The sequence below is a fragment of the Equus przewalskii genome, unplaced genomic scaffold (genome assembly GCF_037783145.1).
Source record: "Equus przewalskii isolate Varuska unplaced genomic scaffold, EquPr2 ChrUn-1, whole genome shotgun sequence".
NCBI lineage: Eukaryota > Metazoa > Chordata > Mammalia > Perissodactyla > Equidae > Equus > Equus przewalskii.
The window spans coordinates 948,026-960,070 of record NW_027228758.1 but is presented as its reverse complement, the minus strand read 5'-3'; the positions used below and the strand labels follow the sequence as shown (position 1 = coordinate 960,070).

General features: G+C 51.6%; 1 protein-coding gene across 49 annotated transcripts in view; it reads left to right on the top strand.

The window, feature by feature from the left end:
- PLEKHA6 (pleckstrin homology domain containing A6) overlaps nt 1-12,045 on the top strand; it is a 135,052-nt gene that overhangs the window by 20,444 nt on the left and 102,563 nt on the right. Inside the window, exon 1 of one of the 49 annotated variants that reach the window (XM_070608748.1) lies at nt 7,468-7,607. The exons of the other annotated variants lie outside the window; for them this stretch is intronic. The gene's annotated coding sequence lies outside the window, so the exon portion shown is untranslated. Of the gene's footprint in view, nt 1-7,467; nt 7,608-12,045 lie in introns of those variants that run through there. 49 annotated transcript variants of the gene reach the window in all.

Below are 12,045 nucleotides of genomic sequence, written 5' to 3'. Positions count from 1 at the left end.
CTGGCACTGCGTGTGTGAGCCCCCAGAGCGGGGTCAGGACGAGGAAGGTTGCAGCTGGGCATTGGGAGAGCTTGCTGACGGGCAGGGGCTGCAGGGGCAGGAGTGGGCCCTGGTGTTGGAGGTTCTGCCTGGTCTGAGCTCCTGGCTGAGGGGGTCTGGAAGCCAGTGCATTATTGAGATGACTTTGGCAGGCCAGTCTCCAGCTGGTTCAAAAGGTCTAGAGAGGAAAGAGTGCACTTTGTTCGGGAAACATTTGGGGTCGATGGTGAGCAGAGAGAAGGAGTTGAGGGTCAGCTGAGTGGCCGTCACTCTGTCCAAGTGGGCTCTCGCCCAGCACCCACACTTCCAGATGCCCCGAGAGACGTCCAGTCCAGCCCTCTCCAAGCAGAGAGCACTCTCCAGCCTCCTGCGGGAGCACCGGCCTTGCCTGGATAGTTCCAGTGATGGAGCACTCATTCCCTCGCCAGACAGCCTGCTCCATGGGTAGAACATTCTTCTCTATTGAATCAAAATCTGCCCACTTCTAAGTTCTGCCCGTTCGTTCTGATTCTGACAGAGCAAGTCAGCTCTCTCCTTTCCATGGTGATAAAGATAGTTTTCTCCACATTAAAATAGTATAGAATATGCTATTTTATGTGTATGGACGTAATGTATTTTATGTATCATATTTGTGTTGGACTTTTAGGTTGTTACCCTTATTTTCCTTTTACAAGTACTACAACATGGACGTTTTTGTACGTAAGGCTTTTGCTGTGTTTTGGATGATTTCCTTAGGGTAAATCCCAAGACATAGAATTAATGTGATGAAGGGTATACCTTGAAAAAATTACTATTCTGTGAGTATAAATGTAATACATAATCATTCAAAAATGTAGAAAAACATATAAATAAAAGATCAAAATTACCCATAATTCTCTCACAGGTTTGGTATATAATTTTAACATTTTGGTATACATATATGTTTTTATGAATTCACGCATAGACATATGACTACATTTATTATCAAAATATACATATATACTGGGAAAATTTTGGACCAAGTATGTATTTTTGTCACTTAAATAGAAAGCATTTTTCCATGTCCTTAAATATTCTTTTGCAACATCATCTTTAAGTGACCGCCTGGTATTTCATTATATACCTATTTGTTTGTTTAATTGACTCCTATGTTAAACTAGGTGTTTCCAGTTTTTCACTTTTATAAACTATGCTACAAAGAACATATAAATCTCTGAATCAATGATTGTTTTCCTTAGGTTACCTTTCCAGAAGTGGAATTGCTATGTTTTTAAATATTTTGAGGTATTTTGCCCAATTCTGTGCTAGAAAGTGCTAATTTACGTTCCCAGCAGCTGCGCATGAGGCTGCGTTTTGTTGCGTGAGCATCAGCACTGAATATTAGAACTTTTTCATTACTTTAATTCACTGTTAGTTCGTTGTTTTACTGTATTTGTTTGATTAGTAGTGAGATTTAAATTTTTAAAAAGGGGTTCGTTAAGTCCGAGCAGTTCTCTGTTGGCATTTGTTGGAGTCTTCGGCTTTTCTCAAAAGGCAGTTGAGCGCAGTTGTCAAGATCAGAGTTATGGGGTCAAACTCAGCTTGAATCTGGGCTCAGCCACTCACCAGCAATGTGAGCTTGACAGCAACTTAACCTCTCTGCACTCTAGTTTCTCCATCTGTAAAATGGAAATAAGAATGTGGCCTGTCTCAGACTTCTTGTAAAGATAAGTGAGGTCATACATGCAAAGCATGTAGAATTGTGCTGAGCAGAGTGAGTGACGCGTGTGTTATTATTATCTGACTGTTGTTGATTCGCGTGAGACACGTACATATCTGAAGACCGTGCGATCATCTCCCTCTCTCCAGCCCCCCAAGTCTCCTTGTGCCAGGCTAAAAACCCCTGTTCCTCCAGTGACCCCCACTTTCTCAGGCTTTCCTGGTGCCTCACACCAGGTGTGGTCCCACCAGCACAGAGCATGGCGAGGCAGCCACACCTATTCCCAGATGATTTTCTGGAATGTCACACTTCCAGGGGCTTCTCCTGGCAGGTGCCTGGACAAAGAGAGTTTGGCTCCTCTGGTGTCTTCTGGCTAACAGGACACTCCACTGGAGCCCCTCCTGACGTGGCCCAGCCCCGCTGCCCGCCTCCCTCACACACTGCCATGTGCACATCCTTTCTCGACCCCTCCTTGTCAGATCTACCCAGAGCGTCCTCATTCCCTTGAGCCCTCTGTGCGCTTTCCAGAGCAGCTCTCGTGATCTGATAGACTAACTCTGGCTCGTGGTTAATAAGAGAGCGTTGGTGAACTGCCTGCTGGGCTTGTGGACAGAACACCCGTCTGCAATCTGAAGACATAGATTCAAATCCTGCTCTAAGTTAGCAGCTGTGTGATTTATAGCATGTCACTTAATCTCTCTGAGCATTTGTTTCCTGGTCTGAAACATGGGGTTAGTATCGCTACCCACTAACCTAGTTGATAGCTAGGTGAGTAATATAAATAGAAGTGCTTTGTAAACTGCAAATTGTTACCCAAATGTCGGTTATTATTAGACGCGGGTGTTTGAGCAGTGTGTCTCACACAGCAGTGCTTTAACTCAGAGGTCAGACAGGTGCCAGGTGGTTAGTAGGAAATGTGTGTAGGGCAGATGGTATTCAGAGTGTCCGCCAAGTCCTCACGGGCCACTTACTAGCGCTCTGGAAAGGGTTGGTCCTTCCTGTGTGAGCTCAGGAAGCAGGGCTTGGCACACCAGCACTGATCTGTAAACATGCATGGGTGCTGGGGCCTTACTCCTGCAGGGCCTCGGACCTCCTCCTTGGGGAGGTGAGGTCCCTCCTTAGCTCTGACATCGTCATGTCCACCCTGTCTGCCTCAGCATTATCTGAGAACCTGGGTCTATAATTGCAGGTGCAATATGCTTTTAATTAGCCTAATACTTGCAATTAGCCTGTTAAATTCAGCCTGGCCTCTGGTGGTGAGGTCGGTTCTTGGATTTTGCTTGGTTCCTGGTCCTTGTTCACATTGATGGCGATCCAGAGGCTGCAGGCAAGCCTGTTTGCTCCCCTGAGACTGCGGCTGCCTCGCTGGGGAATTGGAGGTTGTAGCAGGGAAGGAAAACCTACTTTTGATGAGGGGGGATGGTGGGGTGGGGGTGTGCTGATGGAGGCGGAGTGCTAAGAGACTTGTTAGAATCTCAAGCGAGATCTAGAACCCAGGTTCCCTCCTAATCCAGTGCTCTTCCCCTTCTGAGCCTGTTTCCCCATCTCTCCAATGGAACTAACAGTTCCTGCCCTGCCTGCATCACTGAGGGTCAGAGGACTTAGTGCAGGAAGGGGGTGTGAACGCAGCGTGAAACTGCTTTGTCACGTCACACGTGAAGCCCTTCGGAGTCGCACACATGGTCCTGCCAGACCCTTATCCTCACTAGTCACTCCTCCTGCAGTCTGGAAATTCTTGATTCTGTTGTCTTCTCATCCTGCCCTCTCTCTCCCACCCGTGGGGATGGGAGAGCATTAGCAGAGAGCAGGTGCTCAGGGAATGCTCGGTGGATCATGGATCCATGAAGCTGTGGATAGGAGTTTGGCTCAGGAAAAAGGCCCGAGGAAACAGAGGTGAGGAGCCTTGATGGCGGTGGGGGCGTTTCCTTTCTGTCCTCCTCAGCCCTGCCCCTCACACCGCCAGGCTGAGCCGCCTCACGGCGAGAGGCAGCCTTATCCGTCTCTGTCTTTGTGGTATTTTGCACAGAGCCAGGCACGTAGTAGTTGTTCCATAACTGCCTTTTGGATGCGGGAATGAATGAGACAGGGTAATGTGGTAGGAAGAGCCTGGAATTGAGAGTCAGATGAACAGGCCTTGGAATCCTGGCCCCCACTTTCTTCTGGCAAATGGTGACTATATGCTCAGTATCTACCAGGCAGGTACTAGGTTGCAAAAGTGAACTTTTAAACTCACAGTCCAGTGAGGGAGCAGACGTGGGCAAATGACTGTTCCGTATGTGATGGAGACACAGGCTGCCTGCACTGGTGGCCAAGAAAGAGAGTGGTATACTCTCCGGGGACAGTCAAGATTCCCTAAGGAATGGGCCTTAAGTTTTGTCTCATCAGCTTGAGAAAGTCGCTTAACTTCTTTGGGTCTTAGTTTCCTAAGCTGACATGTGAGGAGAATAAAGCATCTTTCAGAGAGGTGAGGACAAAATGAAATAAAATAATATGAATAAAACATCTGGCACTGAATACTTTTTTTTTTTGTAAGGAAGTTTGGCCCTGAGCTGAGATCTATAGCCAATCTTCCTCTTTTGCCTTGAGGAAGATTGGCCCTGAGCTAACATCTGTGCCAGTTTTCCTCTATTTTGGATGTGGGACGCCGCCACAGTGTGGCTTGAGAAGCATGTCCGTGCCCAGGATCTGAGCCTGCGAACCCTGGGCTGCCAAAGCAGAGCACAGAAGCTTAACCACCACGCCACTGGGCTGGCCCCTGAATAATCTTTAATAAATGTTAGAAATGTTTCCTTGAAGCCAGGCCAGGTGATTGGTTGGTTGGGGAGGGGCAGGAGCCAGGAGCTGAAGAAATTTCGGAAGCTGATCCGTAGAACTTCATCTCAGCTCTGCTAGTTTGTACCTGTGCCACCTTGAACAAGCTCCTTAACTTCTCTAAGTCTCAGTTACTCTATCTGCAAAGTGGGAATAATAAGTTTGCTGTGTGGATCCATGGAGAGACTTCACACAAGGTACCTAGAACATACCTGGCACATAGTAAGTGCTAGAAAATAGTAGCTCTTCTTTGTTGTTTCCAACATATTTCGTGAAGAGACTGTATCTGCATGCACACACATGTTGCATGTGTGTTGACTCCCAGATCTGCTCAGAAAGGGAGGCGGGAGAGGGAGGCCCAGGATTAGGCTGAATGACAGCAGTTGCTGCTCAGTCTGAGAAACCTTCCATGCACCGAGGTGACTGGAACTCTAATGAAAAGCTTGGAGAGACCAGGCTTGGGTCATGGCACTGGGGAAGTTAGCCTGTGGCTCCTGCCCCAAGCTAGGGGATCCTACCTCATGGGAAACTAAGAAGTGGGCCCCTGACAGCGGGAACTTAATTCCCTCAGGCACGTAGGCTCCCAGCCCGGGCCAGTCTTGACGGCAACATCCCAGCAGCTCTGTCGCCTGGCTGGTCCCCTGACCTTCCAAAGCAAGGCAGCCTGGCGGCCATGCTGGGTTGCCATGGTAACTGGCAGCCTCCCAGCTGGGTTGCCTGGGTAACCAGTTAGCTGGTATTGGGGGAGGGGGTGGTGAGCTGGGGGGAATCAGCCTCAAAAGAGGCAGAGAGGGACAAGGCTGGGACCAAGAGGAAGACAAATCCTAGATGCCCCCAGCACCCATTCCTCTCTCCCTTCTGGGATTGGGAAAGCCAGAGAAAGGCAGGTAGGAAAGGATGCAGTGTTGTTTCCTACCCTGTGTGTGTGCGCGTGCTTTGTGGTGTGAGTCATCTTGGCCAATGCAGGATGTTTGGAAGATTAGATAGGGCAGTGCAGTATCTCCTGGGCAGTGATAAAGGCAGTGAGGTCCAGAGGGAAGTGGTGGACCATCCAAACTGCTGTCTTAATCCTGGTCGCCCCGCCCCCAGACGGCTTAACTTCTTTGGGCTCTAGTTTCCTCGTCAGTGAGATGGAGGTGCAAACGTGGACCTCCAGGGACGTTGTTTGGGACAGTGACTGGCACTGTCAGTGGCGGGTCCCTCCTCTCCTGCGATGCTAATTTTCTATTCGGTGGATGCTTTCCAGCCCGTGAACAGCTTGTATCGGACGCCCACCCTGGTCCGAGCCCAGCCCTGTGGCAGAGGAAGGGGTGGGAGGGGGGGAATTCTTGAGAACCCAGAGACACGGCTCTCACCCTCCGGGAGTTTACCATCCCAGACTGCTGAGGGCAGGAAGCCAGTTTATACAGGTGGGAACGTCTGCAAGAAAGTTTCAAAGTAAGACCTAATTGAGATTTTTGACTGGAACTAGTAGAAATACATTTTTTATCATAATTCAGCAAAGGTGTGTTATCCTTAGTGTGTGTGGTGCATGCTAACTTCCTGTTATATTCTAGTCTAGTCTGGCCTATTTTGTTTAAAAAAAGATACCTTGGCCCTTCAGCTTGGTTTCACCCCCGCCGGTGGGGCGCAGCCTTCAGTGAGAAACGCTGAGAGAGCACAGACTGCGGCTCCTGGGTGTGAAGGACGAGGCGTCTGCCACCGGCCACGTGTAGTGTTATCTGGTTGGACCCTCAGAGTGGCAACCTGTGAGGTAACTGAGGACAGACATCACACGACTTGCCCAGGGTCACAGGTCAGAGGTCGTACAATTTGCCCGGTCACAGAGCCAAGGCTTAGATGGGGTCCCCATGCTCAGGTTCAGAGTGCGCCCCACGTGTGCTGAATCTCTTGCCCAGTTATTCTGTTGAGAGGAACTGAAGGAGTCTCCTTGTAGAGAGAGAAACTGGAACCTAAAGATCCAAACGGATCTGTCGGGCACTGCAAAGTCGAGGGCCTGGAGCTGAGCCGAGAACTCGGGGCCCCTTGTCTGTCATCACAGGGCTGGGAGAGGTGGGCGCTGAGGACGGCTGTCGAGAGAGGGTGCCGAGCCTGGAGCAGCCTGGCTGTCCCCTCAGAGCTGGTGAGGGAGCACGTGGGGAAGGGCAGAGTGGGCCTGGCCCCCCTGAAGCGACCCTCGCGGTGAGCCCTGCAGCCAGCGTTTCTGGTGGTGGAGCAGGGCTGGGTCTACGTAGGGTGAGGAAGGCTCCGTGTCGGGGCCCTGGGCCGGGCCTAAGGCCTCAGGCTTCTGGGAGGGTTTCTGGCAGGAAACCTTAAGCCAGTCCTCAGAGAAGCCGGTCTTTAGTTGTCCGTCTCTGGTGAGGCAACGGAAACAACAGCAGGCGGGCTGCCAGGAGTGGACGTGGCTGCAGAGGGGCTCCCGGGGGCGCGTGGCACTGCGGGCCCAGGGGAGGCGGCGCTGCGGCTGCCCGGCGCTCTGGGAAGCCCAGCGGGGCGCAGCCCCTGTACGTGTTGATGGGGCGGATGGAGGAGAAGGCTGGAAGGAGTCAGGAGCACGTGGAGGGGTTCACACCTGGCGTCTGCGCTGGCTGCCAGAGGGTTTAGCCTGTTCTCAGTCTCTTGGACCTGGTTTCCCCTTTGTGGGGGCTCAGCGGACAAGCTGTTCCCTCCCTTCCCTCAGTGGACTTTGCCCTTGGCAAACAAGAGCGGGAGGCGAGGCGCTTGCAGCCGAGGGTTCTTCCTTGTCGTTGGGGTGTATCCCTTCTGAGCTTCTGCGTGGCGCTGCACACGGAAGGCCACCCTGCCCGTTGCTGGGGAGCTGTGGCGGCCTGGCGGGCGGAGGCAGGCCTGTGCTCCTCGGGGAGGGGGCTGCTGCACGCCCCGCCGGGTCCTTGTTGCTCCAGGCTTCACGTTCACCTCTCAGCACCCACTGACCTGAGCATCAGCCTCTCCAGCCGTGAGAAAGAGAGCAGCCGGGGCACCTTGTCCAGGCTCGGATTTCAGGCACGTGGTGCCTTTTGACATGTCAGGCCAGGGAGGCGGGCGCCTGACCAGGAATTCTGCTGGAACTCAAGCAGGGGTATGTTTCTGTCTGAGGCTGGGTGGATAGAAGCTGGAGTGATGGTGGGTTTTCAGTAAAGAGCATCGGTACCTTAGGATCATACAAGGGGATTGTGCTCATGCTTAAGGATGAACCAGTTCATGCTATGAAGTTAGCTGAGCGTCTTCTTGTCAAGACCTGTCCTCTCTGCATTCGTATCTTCTGTAAGTACTCGGTGTTCTATCTTCTGTATTCCCTTCAGCTTGTCCAGGGAGACTTTGATTACCCCATTTTACCTGTGACGAATCTGTATTTCTGAGATGGTGGGCCACTTGCTGCAGACCACGTTGAGAGATGGGGGAGTAACCGCAGTCAGAATTTGGGCGCGTTTCTGTGTTTCCTGTTCGAGCGTGTCCTCGCCCCTCGCGTGTCCTCGCCCCTCGCGTGCCCCAGGTTTGAATGCTGGCATGTCAGTCAGCGAGATAACGGAGATGAGGGCAGAGAGGTGGGAGGATGTGGAGGAGAGGCTCTACTTTGTCATGACGCCCCCAGCTGGCCTCCTCTCCCCAGGTGCCAGCCCCTGTGTCCTGGGGAAGGCGGGTAGCCTATGCTGCCTCCTCTGGAGGAGTGAGGGTGTGTGCAGGTGTTGCTTACACGTTCATGTGCACAGAGGGGAGGGCCCGTCAGCAGCTCTGGGTCTAGTCAAGGAGGCCCTTCTGACCGAGCAGAAAGAAAGACACAGAGATGCTAAGGCAAAGGCTTGGAGGCAGAGCTGGGCTGGAGGGAGAATCAGAGAGCCTAGCCTGTGCTGGGCCTACAGCTCCCTCCTGCCCACAGACTAGTGGAGGAGGGGATGATCTCAAGGGCAGCCTCTCCACCAGGAGCCCTAGCCTTCTGCAGCACAGGCCTTCTCTGAATCCAGAAACCAGTGTCCTCCTTGAAACCCAGCATGACCCTCTGGTGGCAGGCAGCAGGGCGGGCTTAACTCATTCTCTTCTTTCCCTGCTCTCCACTGCCCTGTCACCCCATCACTGTGGCCACTGTGTGTGTGGATGTGAGGGTGGAGAGCCTCTGGGGACGTGGGTGAGCTGACTGCCCCCAGTGCCTCTGCTCCCTCACTGTTGAGGCCAAGGGACTAGGCAGAGAAAGGAGAACTTGCCCCATGGCTTTTGTGGGGGGACCTGCCACAGGGGGAGGGAGAGGAGCGTGGGGTGGGGGAAGAGGGAACAGGAGGAGTCGTGGTTGATGCAGCTGGGGTCCTTGTCCTTTTCAGGCCAATGCTCGAGTGCCCGAGCCAGCCCCCTCCACCAGCTCTCTAGGACCTGTGCTGTGGGTGAGGCTGTATCCAAGCATAGACACGTGGGTTCTGAGGGGGAATAAGGTGGAGGTCCTGCACGCGGCCTCATGGGGGAGACCCCAGATGTGAAGAAAGCACGTTCTAAGTGGAGGGAAACCTTGAAGGGAGTGGGGCCCAGGGCCTGAGAAAGGAAGCCTGTGTTGAGAGGAACAAGGCCGAGCTCAGATGCCTTCTGATGCGCTGCCTCTGGTCAGCTGTTCTGGAGGCACAGTGTCGAGACCCCAGAAAGGGCTTTCTTTAGTCTAAATGGAAAGCATCCCAGTCGGGCTCAGCATCTGCCAAATCTGGTGTTGTCAGAGCCAAGGCCAAGTCATCAACACTTATACTTATTAAGCTATATTTTTAAAAGTATCCTTTTATTGGTGAAATAACAAGTTGGAAATAGAAGTTGTTCTGAATTATTTTCATTCATGTATGTTCTTCTCTCTGATAAATCTGTATCTCCTCACAGTTGTTAGCATAATGCCTTGAAATAGTTGGTGCTTGCAGATGCCTCCCCACCTTCCCTGGGCATCATGGTTGGGGATGGGGCAACATGTGGGAGAGTGAGATAAGAAGCAGCTCTCAGCCCGGATTCTTTCGTGGGCTGAGATTTTGGATTATTTTTCCACTTTCTGGCTCAGAGCCAGCATGACTGTCTTGCCCTCATCCTTGGCCAAAGGATTTGCAGAGTATAGGTTGTTCATGTCTTTGCAGCCTTCTCTGCCTTTCTCTTTGGAGACATGGCTTTGTCAGTCACCTCTGGGGTACTCAGACAGTGTGGACAGGTGCTGCAGTCTCAGTTGGGTTAGGAAACACTGAACCTCTTTCATACTTTTTATGATGACTCTGTATTTTCAGTGTTTCTCTGAGAAGGAGAGGGCTGTTTCTGGCCAGCGTAGAGGAGGTCCTCGCTCCCTCAAGAGCCTCGTGAGATGACTGGTCAGGGCGAGGCGGCAGCACCAGAGGCTCGTCTGCACATTTCCCACAGTCCTCCCTTTGGCTCACTTTATGGCCGTCCTGGGCAGGTTGCAGTCCGGACATTGCTGTCACTTTCTCTCCATCACATACATCAGAATTGGTGGGCAAACGTGGGCTCCGTGTAGCTCATTATAAACACTGTGCTTCTGTGTCAGAGTCTGTCTTTCCAGATGGAGAGACCAGTTCAGGGGAGGGACCTAGAGTGTCAGCCTTGGAAGCAACCTTCCATTGAGTCCGCCCCTCTTCCTAGACAGCAGTCGCCTTTGCAGTCTCTCCGACACGCGGTCAGCCAGCACCACTTACGTACCCCCGTGGCTAGGAGCTCTGCTCTGTGAAGCAGCTTTTCCCACTGTGGGACAGCTTCAACCTTTCTCCTTCCTTAAGGTTGAACTTAAACTTTTCGTCTTCTGCCATCCCCGCTCTGGTTCCAGTTTGACATCCTTCCTGGGGCTCACTTGTTTATTGTCCTTCCGGGAGTCAGAAAGATGTCTTGAGAGAATACGACACAGCAGGAAAAATGTAGGCTCTAGGATCTGTCTGCTGTGGTTTGCACCTGGTTCACACTTGCCAGCTGTGTGACCCTGTTTATAATCCTTAACCTCTCTGAGCCTCAATGTACCCATCTGTAAAATGTGGGTAGTGATGCTACCTACCTCCCAGGGTTGTTGAGAGGGTTAAACAAAGTAACACATGTAAAAAGCTTAGAACAGTGCCTGGCAACTATAAGCCTCTCAGTGCATGGTAACTTTCCATCTTCTCTTAAAGTGAGCTGTCTAGAATTGGACGCAATACTCCAGATCTGATCCACTCAGCAGGACTCCGATGCCCTCCACTTAATCTATTTCTATTATGTCAGACTAAGTTTGCACATCTCTGGTGTTTAAATGGAGCCTGCTGTACTGAAGTCCTCAGGTCTTTTGCCCATGGACAGCTATTGGGTACAGATCTCCTGTCTCCTACGTAAAAGGTGTGGTCTCCTTTGGAGGGAAGGTCAGAGTCAAGGGCAGCCCGGAGCATCCCTCACACTGGTCCAAACACACTCCTCATTGCTGCAGTCTGGTCCTTTTACAGTGCCATTCAGCATCTGGTGTTCTATTTGGAAAATCCCTTGACCCACACTGGCCTAAGATAAAATCCCCTCCCCATGGGTCTCTTCTCTTTCGCTCTGCTCATCATGCCAGCTGAGCAGGTGCTGTTGGGACCTTCCTAACCTCCAAACCCTGCTCCTCCGCTTCTCACGGTTCGCAGGCTGTAGGGAACGGGACACAGGGCCCCAAGCATATTCCAAGGACCTGGTTTCACAGGGAAGCCCCCGAGGACGTCTCAATCTTTCCTCTTCATGGGGCAGCAGCATCTGTATCACCTGGAAGCTTGTTAGAAATGCAGAATCGCAGGCCTCACTCCCGACCTACTGACTCCGAGTCTGTGTTTTGACCAGATTTGCTGGTGACTCACGTACGTTACAGTTTAAGACGTGCTGTTCCACGTGTTCAATTTGGGGTAGGAATGAGGTTGAGCGGGAGCATCCTGTCTTCCAAGATCTTGAAATCAGTCCTACTGACGAGGCTGCTGGGGACAAACATAAAAGTATCTCCAGGATATTTGATCACTGACTCTCCACGTGCCCCCGTTTGCTTCTTGAAATACCAGTAATAAGGCTTTTATAAAACATACATTAAAAAATATAGATTGTCGTCGTGTTTTCCCCATTTTATTGGTAACATGCTCTTGAGCGTATCTCAAAGCTTTGGATTATATGTACAATTGGAATCTTTTAAATGTTAAATGTGGGGTTAGGCCATTATTTCAGTATATGGAATCCTGATTCTGCTGTCAACGTGTTAGCCATCCCTCCTGGCTTTGTCAGTAGCAAATGTGGGAGGCTTGCCTTCTGAGTGTTTATGCAGATCATGGAGGACGAAAACGTGGCACATGGCAGGATCACGAGCAGACCCCTGTGATGCACCATTGGCGGCTCCTTCCTTCCTTCAGCCAGCAGTCCCGAATGCGGAGCCGCATCCCAGCCATCGGATGAGCTGGTTGGAGCTCCTGCTCTGTTCCCTGCTGCCTCAGTCACCTTTGGCAAGGTATTACCACCCCCAGTGCCTGTTTCTTCATCTGTAATGGAGGAAATTGGAGTAGTCGTCAGCACTCCCTGGG